Source organism: Excalfactoria chinensis, chromosome 3 (genome assembly GCF_039878825.1).
Source record: "Excalfactoria chinensis isolate bCotChi1 chromosome 3, bCotChi1.hap2, whole genome shotgun sequence".
Lineage (NCBI taxonomy): Eukaryota > Metazoa > Chordata > Aves > Galliformes > Phasianidae > Excalfactoria > Excalfactoria chinensis.
The window spans coordinates 83759524-83778370 of NC_092827.1; positions in this window are offsets into that span (position 1 = coordinate 83759524).

The window sequence follows — 18847 nt, forward strand, 5'->3', positions numbered from 1 at the left end:
TCTAGCTGCTGTTAGTGAGAAAGGAGCAAAGCCTGCAGTGTGAGGTGCACCTCACTGCCTGTCGGCCTCCTCAGGGGTGGGATTGTCTGTGGCATGGAGCACAGCCTCCTGCTGCTGCCTCCTCTCTCTCTGGTTGCTATGTGGCTCTGCTCTGGTTTCTCTTCTCTTGCATTGTGGACAGCTTTTTAAAAAGGAGCAGCTAAAACAGGAAGAAGGCCTGGAGGTTTAAACCAACATCTGAGTTAACTCCTGTTATGGGTGGAAATGCGTGATGGCTTTTGCTTGAGTCCAAAGGAAAGGGAGCACACAAAGATTTTGTTTCTGTGTGGAGGCTCTTGGAGCACTTACAAAGTGTATTAAATTGCTTACCACAGGTGCTAGCATGGGCTCATTTGCTGAAATCAGGTCATGGGATGCACAAACCCAAAGGCATGAAGCCTTGCCCTCCCAGGTGAGCCCTGAGGTAGCTGTCAGAGGCAGTCAGATCCTGCTTCCAGAGAGGTCCAATTGGTAGCTCTACCAATCAGTGCCTGACTGCGCTGTAGGAACTACTTCGGAGTGGGGAAATACATTAGGCCAAGTCCATGCTACAGTTACTGGAAGGGGTCCCACCAATGGTACCTGCAGTGCTGGGAGCTTCTGGCATTGCAGAAACATTTATGGGTGCAGGGGAAGCATGAATATGGCAGCCTTACATAGGCAACAAACTGCAGAGCACCAGGATCAGAATTTCTGTGTGTGAAAATTCTTGAACTTCAGTATTTTGCTGCCCTTTCCTAGAACTTCATAGAATTGCCACAGAATGGTTTCGGTTGGAAGGGACCTTAAAGCCCACCCAGTTCCAACCCATAGCCACGGGCAGGGCTGACCCCCAGCTCAGCTGCCCAGGGCCCCATTCAGCCTGACTCTGAGTGCCTGCAGGGATGGGGCACCACAGCTTATCTAGGCAGCTGTGCCACTGCCCTACCACCCTTGAATTTCTTTTTTATTTTCCCCCAGACTTTGCACAATACAAAGCAATTAATGGTTCGAGGGAACTCACGTGATAAGAGCTCTGAAATACTTTATTCTCTCCCCAACCAACCAGATACAATCAAGTATTCTTTCCCTTCTGCTGATGTGTGCTTAACAGAGGAAAACAGCAAAGGTTCTCTCTCCTCTGGTCATATAGGACCAGAAGTCAGCACAGGAGGAAATAAGAAGGAGGGTGCAGTCAGAGCCTCCACCAAGCTGGAGAAGAACAAATGAACTGCAATCAGCTGTTACCTGTATACAGTAATGAGCCTGACAGCCAGTTTGCGTGTTAGGGGTGGGAGCAAGCAGTGCTTACAGCATAGCAGGTGGGTCTAGATTTGTATAAGGTATTGTTTTTCTTTTAGTTTCCCCTTTGTTGTTGTGTGTGTTTTTGTGCAGCAGGAGCTCAAACAGAATTTTGCAGCGTGTAACAATATAGAAATTCTGCCCCAGGCAGCAAACACTCAGTGTTTCTGCTTCTTGAAAAGTGAGGGAAGGGAGGAGCAGCAGGACTTGTGTGTGAGTGCTGCAGCAGGAGTCCCAGCAGCCTGTGGGGGGCTGAGGGTTGTACTTTCCCCATATTGTGTTCTACTGAAATTGTTGAACTAATGAAAATAAACTCAGTATGCAGCAGAGAAGTGATCAAACCAAGTGAAAATCTGTAACCTTCAGCCTCCTCTCTTGTATGGGAATTCACCAGACCTTCCTTAAGCAAAAGGAACGTAACTAAGGCTGAAAATCCTCAGTGGACAGAATGCTGATGCCTTCCGTTTCCAAGCAAAGCGTTGGGGCTTCTCAACAAAATAAATCTCACAAATCATTTTGTTCTGCAAGGTTTAGAGCAGTCTCTTAAAACAGAACTTTTTGCTGGGACTCATCTTCTGCACAGACTTCTCAGATGCTCACGTGTGGTTGCTACTGAGGTAAACATATATGAGGAGCCCAACTCACAGAAGAAACATCAAAACAGAGGTATGTGGGGTAACACGTTTCAGTGTCTTTGGTTCTTATCGGAGTGGGATTTTCTGTAGTTTCAGGATACAGGGCCTTGTTAGATTCAGGCATGTTGTGGATGCCCCATCACTGGAGGCATTCAAGGCCAGGCTGGACGTGACTCTGAGCAGCCTGGTCTAGTGGGTGGTAACCCTGCACATAGCAGGGTTGAATCTAGATGTTCTTTTTAACCTAGGCCATTCTATGATTCTATGTTATTGCATGCATATGTTTTTTTGTGTGTGCTAAGAGATACTATTCCAGAAAGTGTCACTGTACGCAGGAAACAGTTTAGAAACCAAACCGGGGACAACTCAGTTCTTTGGCGCCTGCAGTTGCCTGCACAGCATTCAGACATTTCCCTGTGCTGTGCTCCCACTTCCCCTCTCCTTTCTCCACTCAGGTGGGTTCCTGACTGGCCTGTCACATGGGGATAATGATAAGAAGTCTCAGTGATTCATGGCTAGGACGTGAGGAGTGCACGGCTCTTTGCTTGCTCTGCGAGGCCGTGCAATTTGTGCTGTATGGCTGAGCGAGCAGTTAGGACTGAAGCATGGAGCCATCTGTTCCTCCAGCTGACAGCAGGCATGGCAGGTAGCAGCCCGCTTCTGCTGGGAAAAAACATCTCACTGGCATCAGGGAAAGGTCAGGAGGGGTTTGTTCTCCCTATCTTTAAAACAAATTCTTTTGGATTGTCTTGTGGCGCAGGCTGTGTGCTCCAGAGACTTTTTGGCCTGTAGTCAATGTGCTAGGAGAAGGGAAATGGAAACATGGCTGCATTGAGCGCCTTCTTTTTTCTTTTCCTACCCAGTTTTGGGAGGAAACCCATCAGAGTGAGTTCTATGCAACTGCTTTGCACTTCCCTGGCTTTGATCATCTTGCAGTGCTTCCTTAATTGAGCCAAAGGCCACAAGAAATAGCTCCCTTTGAAATCGGCTCTTAGGAGAGTTTTAAGAATGTCTTCAGGGTGCCATATTTCATTCATGGCTATTACTAGAAGATATCTGCTACAACAAAAAGCCATTATTTCATTAGTAACAGGAAGACCAGGAGAAGGTCTGGCCAGATTCTCAGTGAGGAGGAAGAGCTCGCTACAGATGATACTGAGGAACTGGGCATCTGGTGCCTCTTCTGCATTTGTCCTCACTGAAAAAGAGTTAAAGGGAACAGATGGCCTGTGCAGCTAACATGAGCAGCAAAGGAATAAGGTGAGCCTAAGACAGGGAGAGAGCAGTGTGGGGAAGACGTGAGCAGACTGTTTTAAGATGAGCCAGGCCTGACTGTCTGCACCTCTGTGTGCATAGGGAATTGTCAAAAGCAATCTCAGGAGTTCTGGTTGGAATTTCTGAAAGCTGGTTGTGGACAAGCAAGGTACCAGAGGGCTAGGAATAGGGGGAGGTAGTGCTTCTCTTTAGGTAGAACATGGATTAGGGGGTGGAGCCAAGTTAGAGGTTTATAGCACAGTTTACATCAGCTCAGATCTTCAAAAACTATATCAAACAAAGCTCATTTGTTTTTAGGAATTAATTCAAAGAATGACCTGGAAGGAAGAAGGAAAAAAAAACTTCCTCTAGGACAAGGTCAAAACGATATTCTTAGCCTGGAAATAGCTGCTGCTCTGTGCATGTCCACAGGAAGAAACAGGGCATGTTTTCTTTATCTTTTTTTCCCTGTATCTTTCCTTGGGCTACATCACCAGCACTACTCTGTGAGGTCCTGGGCTTTGCTGGCCCCTTGGCCAGCCCTTGTTGCCACCTCCAGACCTACTCTGCTCTTCCTGCTGGAGTGCACTGGGGCTGAGTCAGCATATACTTTGCTATAAATGTGCTTATGCGACATAAACAATCTTATAGTTCATTATTCCATATGGCAAACGAACTGTCTCCATTAATACAGAGATACCCATAATGAAATAATTTAATACAGATATTTTGTTGTACCTATGGTTATTCTTGTACTGTCATTTTTTTTCATATACCAAGAACTGCAGTCAAACCAAATTTCATGGCTCTTCTCCATTTTGTGATCGCTTAATCTGTAATTAATATGGCCAACTTACATCCTGTAAACCCAAGCAGTAGCATCTGAGATTTATTTTTTCCTTTCTCAGTAGTCAGTAAACAAGCATCTGGCTGAGCCACCCTTGGCATTGTTTAACCAATAGGCAGTTATGTTTTATGAGATCGTGGCACACTGGGCCCAGTTCCAGTCCCACTGGAAATCCTTGGTCCCTCTCCAAGGAATTCAGTACAAGGACAACAGAGCTGTCAGGGTGTGGTTTTTCATCCTGGTGGGTGGATCTGTCCATGCTTTACTGACAGCTCTTTAGCAGTACAGGGTGCCAGTCTGGAGCTGGATTTACGTGCTCTGCACCAGCCTACAAGACTAAAGAGCCTCAGGCAGCAGATCAGGACTTAGTAACTTGATCTATCAACTAGAGATGTTATCTTAGAAAAAATTGTTCCTAAACAATGCACGAAGACATTTTGGCTGCCTTAGCGCTTGTTTTCTTTTTACAGCATATGCAATGTTTCTACCTACTTCTTCAGAGTGCTGGCTAGGATTCTGTAGCAGGCAATATTTGGTTGGAAAATGATGAGGAGACTAACCGTGCTTCGTGTCTTACTTTAGCAATTTAGGATGAAATTTCACAATTGTCTGTGGATTGTTATAGTGGGAAAAAACCAAACAAACACAACAAGTAGTCAAATAACATTATCTCCCTTTGGCATGAGCTCTATGTTATTTGTTGCACATAGTGAGCCTTTACACTTCTTTTCATCTAGTCACGGTAAAACCCACTAATGACCTGCACAGCCTTTCCAAAATTCTTTCTCTCGAGTGTGTTCCCAGACTGTCATCCACAAAGCTGTTTTCTCCTGCTTGAGATGGGAGTTACCTCTTGACCTTACAGCTGCTCAGAGTGTCTCCAGGCTCCTTGGGCTTTCTGAGGTTCACAACTGCAGTGGTAGTTACATGCCAACTAAATATTCTGTACACTGTAGGAGCATTTTTCTGTCAGGGCAGATGGTGCTCGGCTGATAGAATAATGCATGAACAGCAGAGAAGATGTGGGTTGACTAAATAATCAGCATACTGTGACATTTGATCGCTTAGCTGTAACTTAAAGCTGGGTCAAAATGTTGGTCTATTAACGTGCCTCCCTTCCTCCTTTCCTTTTTTGAGTTGCTGTTATGTTTGTTCCAGCTGAAAGTTTTATACAGTGACATGCCCTCTTGGTAGCAAAATGTAAGATTTTTTACTTGGCCCTGTGCAGTATGGAATACAAATAATAATATAAAGGAAATTAAATTTTGCTAAATGAATTTAAGTTGCCAGGCAACCTTTCATACACAGCGCAGTATCTAGTCAAGCGTTGCAAACAAACAGGTTAATGCTGTATAGGCCAGCATTTAGACCAAAATAGGCAAGGAGAACTGGAGGGAGGACAGAGTGCTAGTGTGCCTGAATAGCTCTCACCATCATGGTTTGCTTGCATGTCCACAAGTCTAATTAACTATCTCAGCTCTACCCCTTCCTGTCTCCGTGCTCGTACTCGTACAATAACAATATTTAAAAGCAGTTTTCAGTCAACTGAAGAATAAACAGAGAAAACATGTTTCTCTCAGAAAGGATCTTTATTTGCTAACTGAATACAACCCACTAAATTACTCATCCTCTTCTCCAAACTCTGTTTTGTTTTTTTGTGGGTTCTTTTTGTGTGGTTTTGTTGTTGTTGTTGTTGTTTTTGAGTTTTTTTGTGAGTAAAAATGAAAGAGGTACCACTAATGGGCTGTTCTCTTGTTAAATGTTAGTGCTAACTGAAAACTGACACATCTGGCTGTCACGTAACCACTAGCACTGAATATGGGAGAAGTTGCCGTATTGTGTTTCTTCTATGCAGAAAAATGGAAGACTTGGCCTGCTACAGCCTAAAAAGTTCTGTTGCCCAGTATTGGAGCTCTAAGATCCTGTAGCGTCCAGGAGGAGTCCCACAAGCCTCGCAAATCACAATTCCTTGTTTTGCTGTGGAATTAATGTTTCCCTTGCTGACGTCAGTTCTAGAGGTGATGATCAAAGCTTCACATTTGAGATGGGTCGTGAGATAAACCTGACCAGAAGAGGCAGTTTGGGTCATCAGCTGAGGTGGGTTGACATTGTGAATGAAGAGAGCAGCTCTTGCTCCAATATCTATCTGAGGTTAAAAACAAAACAAAAATTTCTCTGTCAAAGTGATACAAAACAGCTGGAGCTGGCAGCAGAATCTAACCATGCAAGAAATGGTTACGGTTATTATGGTTAATATGGGTCCCCTTAGAGATTACATTTGGAAATCAAACTTCTTATGGTCCCTTGGCTACTTTAGATAACAAACTTTCCAATGTGACATTAAAACAATCTGGTAAATGTATGTTAAATTCTCTGAAATAGATTTAATACATGTTCTGTAGCTGAAGATTTGTTTCTGTGAATAAGCACCAAATATATGTATTTTGTGGCAGTAGACTGTCAACCTAAAACAATATAAGATGAAATCACCTGCTTACAAATATGCATTGGGAAAGAGGAAGCAACTGCTTTGCAGGTGCTCTGCTACACAGCTGGCAGCTCAGCTCCTGACTGTTTGCTTCCTCCTAAAGTCTGCAGAAGGCTTTTGCTTCTCAGGTGTGTGGTGTGAAGACTGGGTGCTGCTCTTGAAGTCATCTCTGCCTTCTCAGTTCTGGGTGAACTTTCATGTGGAAACACATCTTTGTTTCTGGTCTTAAACTATTCATATGATACTTGCCTCTTGTACTAAAAGGGCAATTCTTCTAAATGGTTAAATGCTGGGAGAAATTATTTCCTTAGGCTCGCGTTTATCCCACAAAGTATTATACAGGTGAAATGAACGATTCCAATTTCTTTATGCAATTTCCTGCTATTCTGGCTTTTAAGTTCCTTATCAATAGAAGCAGGGTAGGAAATAAGAATCGTCGCCATTTTATTCACAAAGGAATGATGTGATGAACAAACTCCTACTGGAGAACCGAGGCCAACAGTTACATCTCAAAATGTGAGCTCTGCTGACTTAGATCACACACATCAGATTCACTTCCCTGTTGAATCTATAAATGCACCTTGGAAAAACAGCTTTGCTTCACGTGAGATTTCAAAGTCAAATAGAAGAGACTGGGCTGGGAGAGCACAACCTATTCAAAACCGGCATCCTCTGAGCTCAGTCCTAAGCTGCAAACTGACAGCTTTCCTGAGGTTCCTATTCAGATGAGTTATAGCATTAATTTTCTCTCTAACCTAATGGAAGGAAGAAAGCTGATTACATTTAGAACCCTCAGCAAGGGCAGGTATAACTTTTCATCTAGTTATTAACGTTTACAATCGTTATGAGCTGGATTCCTTGGAAATACAGCAAATTCTCCTTCCTTCCTGACCTCTGGAAGACATGAAACACCAAATATAAAGCATTCTCCATCAATAAAGCATTAACAGAACTGGTCTGGTTTATAATGTGATGCTTTGAAGCAGATAATGAAAGAGACACGCTGTGAGTGTGAAGCTAATGATTTTGAATAAGAATGCAGTTTGAAAAGTATGCTTAAGTCATTAAGCAGGGATTCTGAAGGTCTGTGTGGGCTATGGATGTTCAAATAATTCTGCAGCCTCATTTAATAATTTTTCACTGTGACCTTAATTATGTTCCTACAATAGATATGAGGGGGCATCATATTAGTGGGGTATGAAGGTGATTTAGGGCTGAATGTCATTGTTTGGTTTGAGAGATGCTTGAGACATACAGTAGTGCAGACATAGTCCGCACAGTTAAAGTGGCAGGCAACAGGCCTTGAAGGACAGAAATGTTTGTTATCTGGGCATCATAGAAGTGAAGGGGCTTGATTACGTGCTGTAGGAAGTTCAGTAAGCTTCATCATTTTTCCTCTTTTAATCTGAAGGAATTAATCTGAAAAAAAAGTTCAAAGGATGACACTGAATAACGAGCTTGCGAGGATACCGATTACAATATGCATTCATTATCAGTCCTGGCCAGCCTCCATTTTCTTCTATCTAATGAGCAAATGTGCTTTAAGTAAATCTGTTCTGTTGGAGACCTCATCCTGAAACTATTTCCTGGGAGTGGGGGCAGGATGATGATGCTGATACTCAACAAACAAAAAAGAACCAACCCACACAATGTCTTGAAACAAAAGCACCATTTTGAATCTCTGGTGCTTTTATACCTCTCTCTCTCATTGCATTCAATTTACAGTAAAACGAGTTTATTCTTTATTGTGTTTGCATGTATTTTGGCTTTTACCATTAGTTTAGAGATTGCTGTGTGGATATTGCAGATACTCCTTGCTTGATAACCTTTCTTGTTTCAACAATGTTTTGTTTGAATTATGAGATAACTCTTGTTATACTAAAATACATTCTTGACTAACATTATCAATAAGATTTGCTAAAAAAGCCAAGGAATGACTGAGCTGCATTCTGGGTTTTAGCATTCATCTTATGATTTACTGAGAAGGTAAGTAATGTATATGAAGCATATGGGTGATGTACTGTTCTGAAAGATGCTGTGACTAGAAGTGCTGAAACACGAGACGCTGACTCAAAGGTGAATTTATATATATGATTATGTGTTTGGGTTCCTTCCAAATAACGGTGAAATGGATTTATAAAGCTGCTCTTTCTTGATGGAAGAACAAAAGCAAGCACTCTATATATATATATTTCCACAGAGAAACATATAACTTCCCGGTACTTTAATTTGTGCAACTATTATTTGCGTAACTATTATTTATGCAACTATTATTATTGTGTAACTATTTTTATAACTCTAATTATGCAGGAAGCAAACCTGTTTCTTCAGAATTCACCGTGGGACTGACTAGAAGAACATGATGGTCATGGTGAACTGACTAGAAGAATGTGATGGTCCTGGTGACCCCTCCCAGAGGCCTACCTGGATAACTGTGGGAAGTCTGCAAAGGTAGGTTGCTTCCCAGAGGCCCGTCAGCCATGTCCAGGGCTGGTCTCCATGAATAATTTAGAGATGTTTTAGATTACTCTTACTGGAAACAGTCTTTGAAAAGCAAAACAAGCATGTGGATTGGAGGAGCACTGTGTGCCTGAATGCATCTCCATTCATTTGCTCTGCTAGCAGTACAAAGCATAACAGAAGATGGTAGGTCAGGCGCCCACATCATGGTTGTGCTTTGTCTGTGCTTGCGTTGCTGTATAATGCTTGTAGTCCTTCCATTTCCTGTTTTGCACATTTAATTATTCACAGGGTGCTGATCCATTAGTTGACATCTAAGTTAAACTAAAAACGTTCAAACCTACATGTTACAATTCTGATGGTAGAGGGAAAAGCAGTGAGAAGTGTTTCATATTAATAAACAATATCAAAATTGATATGCTATACTTTTCCAAGGTAGGATTATGAGTTTATTATTAATATTTTAAATGCACCCTTAAGTTCAGTGTCTGCAAGCATGAAACCATTTTCCTACAGGAGTTTAGAAGGTCTTTTTAGACCCATCCACGTGAGCTTGATACGAGTGCTGTGCTGGAGCCGAACTGATGTTTGAACTTGTAAAGTGTGATTGAAGAAGACAGAGCAGGGTTTTAGGGACTGGCACTACCTCAAATGAAATTTTAATTCAGTCATATGTAGCGCTTATAACATTTTATGTCACTGGCCTCAAAATTAAATATATAGCTATGAAGTTGTTCCATTAATAAATATCAATCAAAAAGCTGGCTTTAGATTTCTCATCGTGATAATGAATTTTAAAAATTATTCAAGACATAACTTGTTGATTTTCAAAAAGCCGGGGCTGCAAACACAACAGGGTATTGTTAGAGTGAATTGATTTCGATGATCAGAGGGCTGGAGCACCTCTCCTATGAGGAAAGGTTGAGGGAGCTGGGCTTGTTTAGCTTGGAGAAGAGAAGGCTCTGGGGAGACCTCATTGTGGCCTTTCAGTACTTGAAGGGAGCATTTAAACAGGAGGGGAAATGGCTGTTTAAGAGAGTGGATAGTGATAGGACAAGGAGGAATGGTTTTAAACTGAGACAGGGGAGGTTTAGGTTAGATATTAGGAGGAAGTTTTTCACACAGAGGGTGGTGGCACACTGGAACAGGTTGCCCAAGGAGGTTGTTGATGCCCCATCCCTGGAGGCATTCAAGGCCAGGCTGGATGTGGCTCTGGGCAGCCTGGTCTGCTGTTTGGCGACCTTGCACATAGCAGGGGGGGTTGAAACCAGATGATCATTGTGATCCTTTCCAACCCAGGCCATTCTATGATTCTGTAATGTGATTTCCAAAACAGATTTTCATAATAAGAAGGCTGGGGGGAGGGGAAAGAAAAATACAAAGTTCCATTTATGTGGAGATCGGTGCAGTACAAGTCTCCGAAACTGCAGGATATGCAGGATATCTTGCAGGATATCTTGCAGGATATGCTGCGGTATTGAAAACTGAAACAGATTTTTTAAGGAGATAAGTCCCCAAAACCCAATACCAGATGACTGTCATGAGACTTTTGCTCTCCATAAGGCATTTCCCAGTGATCTTTCTGGCCTAGGACAATTCTATTATGCATTAACATTACCAACAGTGATATCCTATCACAAGACATTGAAAGTAGTGGAGTGAAAGACTGAACAGTGAGCAGCTCCTGGCACATGCTGGAACACAGCCACACATTAATGCAACCATCATGGACAACACCATGACACACGTGTGTTTACTCTCTGGCTCAGACACAGGAGCACATGTATTACAGCATGCAGACATGGGAAAATGAAAATCCTTACAGATTCTTTCACAGGGTAAGCCTAAAGTTTACTGTAGGCAGCAACTCCTCAGTAATTCATCTGCACTAATTCTCCAGTATTATCTCTGTTTTAATTATATAACTTAATTGGAAACTATAGGAGAAAATAAGAAGCGAAAAAGCTACAATTTCAGAGTGAAAATCCTTGTGCATATATTGTGCACTGTAGCTCTGGAGGAACCATCCTCTGTTTTTGTGTTTTACATTTTAGATTTCAAGAACTGCTGTGTGTTTGGGAACAACATGTAATTGTTAAGATGCAGTACAGAACTGTTGCATTGACCTGGCACTGTTTGCATACAGCTCCTATCTGAGGTAAAGTGTTTAACCAAGACATGGAAGGTGACAAGACAATAGTACTTGTTCCTGTTCACCTTGAAGTCCCACAAAAGCTGAAAATTACATTTCCAAGTATTATTTCTGCATGCCTGGCATGCAAAAACGTGTAAAGGAGACCTATGTATGGGTGCACCAAACAATACTGTCTAGTTAAGCTGAAGATCAATTTCCAACTAAACACAGAGCTTTTATGTTGAATAAATATTTCAGTTGCAGTCATCCCAGCACCTGGGAACAGTTAAGTAGCCTATGGGGGTCGTACTGAGCAGTATATTCCCTCTGTGATGAAATGGCTTAGGTCTGGAATAGTGCTTGTAGCAAGTAACGTAAGAGAAAGCTTTTTATAACAGAGTAAATGAAAGGAGGGTCAGAAGGTACAAATAGCTGCATTATCCTGTGGGAACGCTATTGATTCGGTGTCATACAAGAAGAGCTGTGTAGAATAACATAGCAGAGCATCACTTTCTGGCAAAGCAAGAGGATTTAGGACGTTTTCTGTGGGCAACATGTGTGCAAGCTCTTTAAACCAGACCAGTGCTTAGGGTGTGAAGGCTGTGTGTCTCCAGGAGAAGCTCCCTTCATGCAGGTTGTTGTTCTGTTTGTAAAACCAGTTGTTATCTTGTAGTGACTTAGCCGTAGCATTCTATATTTATCTCACCTGTGTTTTCCAGGACCTAACCTCAGATTTGTGAGTTGCTTGCTATAGAGCAATGCAGCTTGCTGCACCAGCTTGCTGCAGCCTCTGCACTAAGGATTTCCTATGTCAAACTGTGGAGGGGGAAATGCCAGCATGGAGGAAGAAACCCCAGGAAATAGGGCTACTGGCAGGGAACTGGACATGAAGGATGAGTGGTCCTGTCCATAGAACAGCTTTCAGTGGCCTTGGAAATGGGTGAGGACTTCTGTTCTGCCTTTGAATCAGAAAGTAGATTATTGGAAAGGATTTCTGTGTGCTTGGTGATGCTTAAATGCTTTAAGTAATTGTGTATCTTACTTGTTATGTATGGATAAGTTTCTAACATCGTGTTACAAATGCTATTATCTTATGCAACAATCACAAATTCGTTAGGCAAATTATACGAGTCATTGTACAAAAGCTTCGTGTTCTTCATGGCTGCAGCCCTTGAGCACGTTAGTTTTCTACTAGAAGTTTTCCATGAGGAAAATATTTGCAATCTTAATTCTGATATAATTGCTTTGCCAGGGAATTTTATGGTCACTAATTAGGTTAATACCGATCATTTGAACACAAACATAATTAATGCCCCACAGTATTAAAATTAATCATACATTTAAATCTAAATTAAATTAATTAACAGTGAGAGTGAACAATGGCCACATTTCTGATTATACCATGTCAAGACTTCCTGAAGAAAACCCTCACTTAAATAACAGAGACGGATCACGTGTGTGTTTCAGTAACTATCTGTTAGTAATAAATGAATTACGGAGTAAAGAAGACGCAGGGCTGACATTCTAGAATATTAAGTTTTATTTATTTATTTTGGGATACAGAGGGAATTATTTTTTGTAAGCTCTCGTGCTTCTTTGCTGAACAAAAATATGCAAAGGAGTCTAGAGAGCAAATCTTTATCAGCTCTGCTCAGCAAAAGAGGTCCTTTGTGCCCCTGGGATTCCTTGTGTGTGGCATTTAGGGAAGAAGAGAGAACGCTTCTACAGATGCCTGCTGTACATAGGGATGTGACGTAGCCTTGGGAGCCTTCTGCTGAAGGCTCAAATCAGAGTTTGCGCAAAGGTAGCTGCATGAGCTGGCATTGTTGTCCCCTTGCAGCTCCACTATTTGCCCTGTGCCCGGCTTTTACGGCAGAGTTTGAGTCCTGGGCTATTCGCATGCGTTGGGTCTGGTGAATGAGCCCAGCGGTACAGCTAAGCTGTCAGGCTGAAGAGGATCAGCAGAGCTCAGCTGCTGTGGAACAGCTCCTGTCCTGATCCCTTCTGATCTCTCAGCTCCTAGGGCTGGGGAAAGGAGCAGGAGCTCAGAAGCCATTGCATACTCAGAGCTTCCTCAGTGTGGCCTGGCAGGAGACAAACTGGAGGGACCTCTGCATGCAGGCCTCACCACGAGGCTCTTCTCATTGGAGGTGGGGAAATCTCTTGCTGGATTTAATAGAAAACCTAATTAGGGTTAACCTGAATTTAAATAATTATTAGACTACTTAATAGCTATTAGCATGCTCTATCATTCCCTATCACAGAAATGCAAATACGTGTCACTGCATCACTTTGTGAGAATGCAGATTGGAAGCCGATAATTGTCGCTGTAATTTTCCACCCAAGATCTCTTAAAAACTCCTCCTATGGATTTCCATGACAGGCAACTCAGAGACATGGGAGGTTTTTTGTTCTTACTCTACGAACCTCAGCACCTGTGATAGTCTTTCTATTAGCAGCAGTGAACTGAGGTGGGTGTTGGCAGAAATATAAAGATGTATTCATTCTGCATTTGCAAATTAATTTATGTTCAAGGATGAAAAATGGAGTATACACAGAACTAAAGCTCTCTGTAATTTTATATAGCATTAAAGTAATCATTCCATCCTGCTTTTGTCGAAGGTTAAACTTTTTAATGAGCATTGGATAAATAATATATCTTGGCACAGGTTCTGTAAGCTCACCATGTTTACAACATATATATATAATTTAAAAAGCCTGACATCCAATTTAGCGTTAGGCAACTTCTGCAAACAGACTCATAGTGGATGTGTTTGGCAGTTGTGTAATGTTGTCTTCCCCAGCTCTAAAAGGACCCAACAACAGCAGTTTCTCTCTGCTTGCCAGGCCATGAAAATATACTCTGTACAGCCACGTAACAGATTATTTAAAGGAAGTATCTGAAGACAGGCAGACTTTTTATGTGTGTTAATTACCTCCAACAGAACTGAGGATCAGTTGAAAATAGCTTGAAGTTTATTTATTTATTCATTTATTTTGGGAAAAAAAGCCCCAACCATCAATGACAGTGATTCTGTGAAATACTGATCCTAGGATAAAATGGGTCTAATCTATGGCTGTTTTGACACGAAGCAGTCCTTGGTAATGAGCACTGTTGCAACGTATTAAGAATACGATTTGATCCATCTTCTGAAAATCACATTTCTCAGAGCGTGGATTAAATTTCCCTTCTCAGTATTTATTCTTGTGCTACCGGTGTCAAAATAGAAACCACAAGCAATGTGATAAAAGAAAAAATGCATTGTTTCCTTGCAGCTTCTGTAGCTGCCTGTTTTGAATCGGCGTTTGGTGACACCCCAGAGCTCACCCGTCAGGAAGTGGCACTCTTTGCACTTTCTGTGCTACAATGGCAGCAGTGCTGTAAAGGGCAGTGAATGGGCCTGGGCACGTTGAAGTATTGTCATAAAAAAATACATTGATTATTTCTCTCCATTCATATTAATAGATTCTGTTTGGGGAATGTTCAACACAGGCACTGTGCTGGTGGTACAGCCACCCCCGATCTCCCCCCAGGTTGTGCAGAATTAGCATAAGTACTCTGTGCACACAGCTGCAGCTTTCAGCCTGTGGAGCCTCTGCAGCAGCTCCACTTCCCCAGGAGGGGACTTTGCCAGAGGAATGGCATTGGCATGGATTCAGCAGCCACACACCCACCCTCGCTTCCTACACACACTTTTGTACTGTCACCATGGATCAGCGTGGGAGCACAGCTTTGCAGGTCAGAGGCTGCTTAGACTCTGTTGAGCATGCCACCTGAGTGCTGTTCTCTTGCTGTCCCCTGCTAGAAGAATCTATTTCCTTGAGCAAAATGTAAGCCATATGGGATAATGCTTTTGGAGGCTTGGAAGTCGGATCCTTTGAATTTTTTGCTTTACAAACTTAATTTATGCACATACAAAAGTAAAGCTTGTTTTCCTTTCTCTTCTCGTCTCTTTCCTACCCAAACTGTATTAAGAAAAAAGAAAAAATCTTTTCCAGTGATGTTTGAAAAATAAGTTTGAACTTTAGAAAGATAACCCCTGAATGACTGTTTTGACAAACGAATTGAAAACAAGTCATCAGCTTTATTTTTTCCCCTCTATCAACTGTATGAGGAATATCTCTAAAAATGTTGCTGTGTCTAGCACAGCATCAGCAGCATGTGTTAGAGCTGGCAATAAATCCCAGTTCTCCAGTGCCTGCCCAGTTCTTAATTGAGAAAACCATTCTTTCTCTCTTCTCAACTCATTTGTTGCTGTGCATGTCTCGGTTTCTAAAATAAAGTATTCGAGATGTATAGAAAAGTCTCGCCTTAAAATTAAGATTGTTTTTGTTTAAAGAGCTCTGTTCAGTTTGTGCTCTGAATCTGAGAAGGCTCCAGTGAGAACAAGCATCTAGCAGGAAACAAAGATCGTTTTCCCACATGTTCTGATTCTGGTGTCTTTGGTTACTTCAGAATCACTTGGGCACATTTCATTCACATTTCATTTCATGCACTGAAGTTTTCAGAGCAAATTTCCAGATTCTGCTACATCTGTGGAAATGGTTCTGTGGCTTCCACAAGGGACTACATGAGGTATGTTGGGTTTAGACTTCAACTTGTGACAAGTCCCTGTATTGAATTAGGGAAGGCAAAAGGTGGAGGAAGATGAATGCAAATAGGTTTATGTTACTGATACAGTCTTTGGTCCTACACATACTGACCAACAGCAAAAAGTTTGTCTATACTTTTCCAAATATTACTGTGGTATCTGGGACTTAAGATGGAAAGTATTCATCCAATGTTTTGAATTTGGCAACTCCATAAGCAATTGAAAACAAGATTCTATAGGGAAAATAATGTGGATCACCTAACTAGAGTTATTACTGAGAAGGATACATGGTCGTTCTCAGGTGGCAAAATATGCTTATTTTCTTTTCAGAAGCAGATGCTTTTAATGGATTGGCATTGATCTTTGATGCTATGCCTCAGTGCATTTTTTTTTTTAATCTATCATTAGATATCATTTATCACTGAAGTTTCTCAGGACTATTTGCTGCCTACTGAACATCAGCTTGTAATTGCATACTTTCTGTTTAGTCACATATTGCTGTCTCATTTAGGTCACAGAACACTATATTATCCTTAAATATAAATGCCTAATCACTAATTCTGAAAGAAAATGATATTGGTTTTGCTGATCTGGATGGTCTGACATGATTGGAATATGCTGGCTTCAAGCAAAAGCAGACTTCTAGAGGAACGGTATGATTTCTTGCAAAACCTATGGGTGGGACCTCCCATATATCTCGTGGATCTCGTTTTACATAAAGCTGGTTTACCTCTACTTCTTTTGACTTTAAATCATATCGTGCGGGCACATGATTCTGTTAAAATTCCCTTGTATAAATACTTTCAAACAATGTAAAGTTTGAAGTTCATTTTAAAAGTCTCAACTCTTGAAATTGTAAATCTGTCCTTCTTAAAACAAAGGAAGCTTTTTCTATATGAGCCATTGGTCTGAGCCATTAGCCACTGATCACACCTGAAGCCTAGAGATCTAAGCTGTGTCCAAAACTTGTTAATTACCAAAAAATTACCAAAGCAATGCAACTGAGAGGTGGCTTGCCCAGTGCTAAATAACCGCCCAATGGCTTGCTTATTATACAGGAAGTATAGTGGCAGCAGCTGGCAAACCAAGTCTCACAACTTCAGACTCGTGTTCAGTGCAGTAGATCACAACAGTCTCGTTTATCTGGATGCATTTTCTCCAAGTGGTGTGAGCTTTTTTTGGTTTTGTTTTAAATCAGATTCTTGTAAATTAAGTTGCTGTAATCATAAATGTGTTTCTCACTGACTCTGGCTCACATCCAAGCACACTGTTATTTTTGCAGCAGTACAGGATGTTCCTCTCTTATGAATGGCAGGAGAGTATGTCGTGATTTTGGTATGATCAGTTGTCCTTTATTATGTGACTACTGCAAAAACAATTAGTTCTATCATTATTGTTTGGTTTAACAGCATTGATTTCAGTGAATGGTATTATTAGTAGTCTAATAAAATGAAACAGTAATTCCATAAAGCTACTCACCAATAACCTTAGTGGACATGTTTTAAACTGAGGAAGAATATGGAAGAATAGTACAATCATTAGGTTTAGTTTTTCTACCAAAAACTGTGTGGACTGTCCTCCCTCTACCTGAATGCTACAGAAAATAATGTATAAAACTACGAAATGTATTACTCTTTTCCTTAGTGCCTTGCCAAATAACTGCAACTGCATCTAATTAGTCTGAATATTAAATAGAGAGATCCAGTAGATTAGTGAAACTATACATTAGTAGCTGTTGATAGCATGCTGTTTGACAGCGTGAATGATTGGTTTGTGAATCATCTGAAGCATACTTTTTATCATGCCTACTAGTTACAAACTATTTATTTTCATGAAGTAAGATCATTCTGTAGTCTAAACCCCATCACGCTGCCAGAATATAACTAATGGATAACTCTGTTATCCATACTATCATGTTAGATGTTTAAACTTACATGGATTTACCTTAACTAAGAGAGTTGTACTCTGGTTGTGCCTAGGCAGATATCCAGAAGCACTGTTCATTCAGATGGGTTAAATGAAAGCACTGGTCTGTTAGCCTGAATGCACTGGGTTTCTGTTTGTCTGTTTCTGATAGCAGTGGTAATATATATTTGAATGGCAGTGTTTCTATGCAACATCAAGCCCCATATGTTATCTCCTTTTAGAGTCTGTATATTAATTCATTTAGCATAAGTTTTTGAATTCTTGTAAGTTCATTAATTCAGCTTGTATGACAATTCACACTTCATTAATTGTGAATCTTATTAACTTCTTTAAATAGTTAAATGAGTACCTGTTTCCATTTCAAACCATATACCAGCATGAGATCGGTATCAATGTATTTGCAGTAAAAAACAAAAACAACAGAACTCAGCCACCATAAAGCACTGCTGAAGATGAGACCTGTTTGACAATAATGTCTCTCATGTGTTATGGGAATAACTTTTCTACAGAGGAAAGTCAAATTGTTTTATGTCTTCTTCCACATTATGAATTGCCTGGTATCGGTATCATTGCATTACCCATATTCTGAAGGACAAGTTGTAATCTGTAGGTTTACATCCTAGAGATGTGCTCTGCACTCAGTCATTGTGAGAAAAATTGACTTCATTGGATTTTCATGGCTGGAGAAAGCAACCACAGTACATCTAGACTACTCATTTAGTTCATTTAAAAGATACAGATCCCTGCTTCAGGGACGACAGCTCCTTAATCTCATAAAAAGCTTGTAAGCCATTTGTCACACCAAAAGTTTGCTACTAGGTGGCAGAGAAAACACCCTGTATTAGGTCTCTTTGCCCTACATAGTTATTGGATACATTCCCAGCAGATTTTTTGCCCTTAATTACCTCTCTACAGTTATAACATGCTCAACATGCAACACACACCTGCATATAAAAAGGCTGAGTATGTATGTGGGTGGACTGCATGTAGTTCGTACTTCAGACATTCTGATTAGGAATAAATGTGAATGCAATAATAATATTTGGATTGTAGAGGCCCCGTGCAAGGTCAAAGTAGAACTCAAGACCCTGAACATTATGGGAACATCCAGGCTGTGCCAATTGATGGCAGAGACCCAGGACTGTTCCTTGGTCCCAATTTATTGAGCAATGTAGTTACAGCTTCCATGTC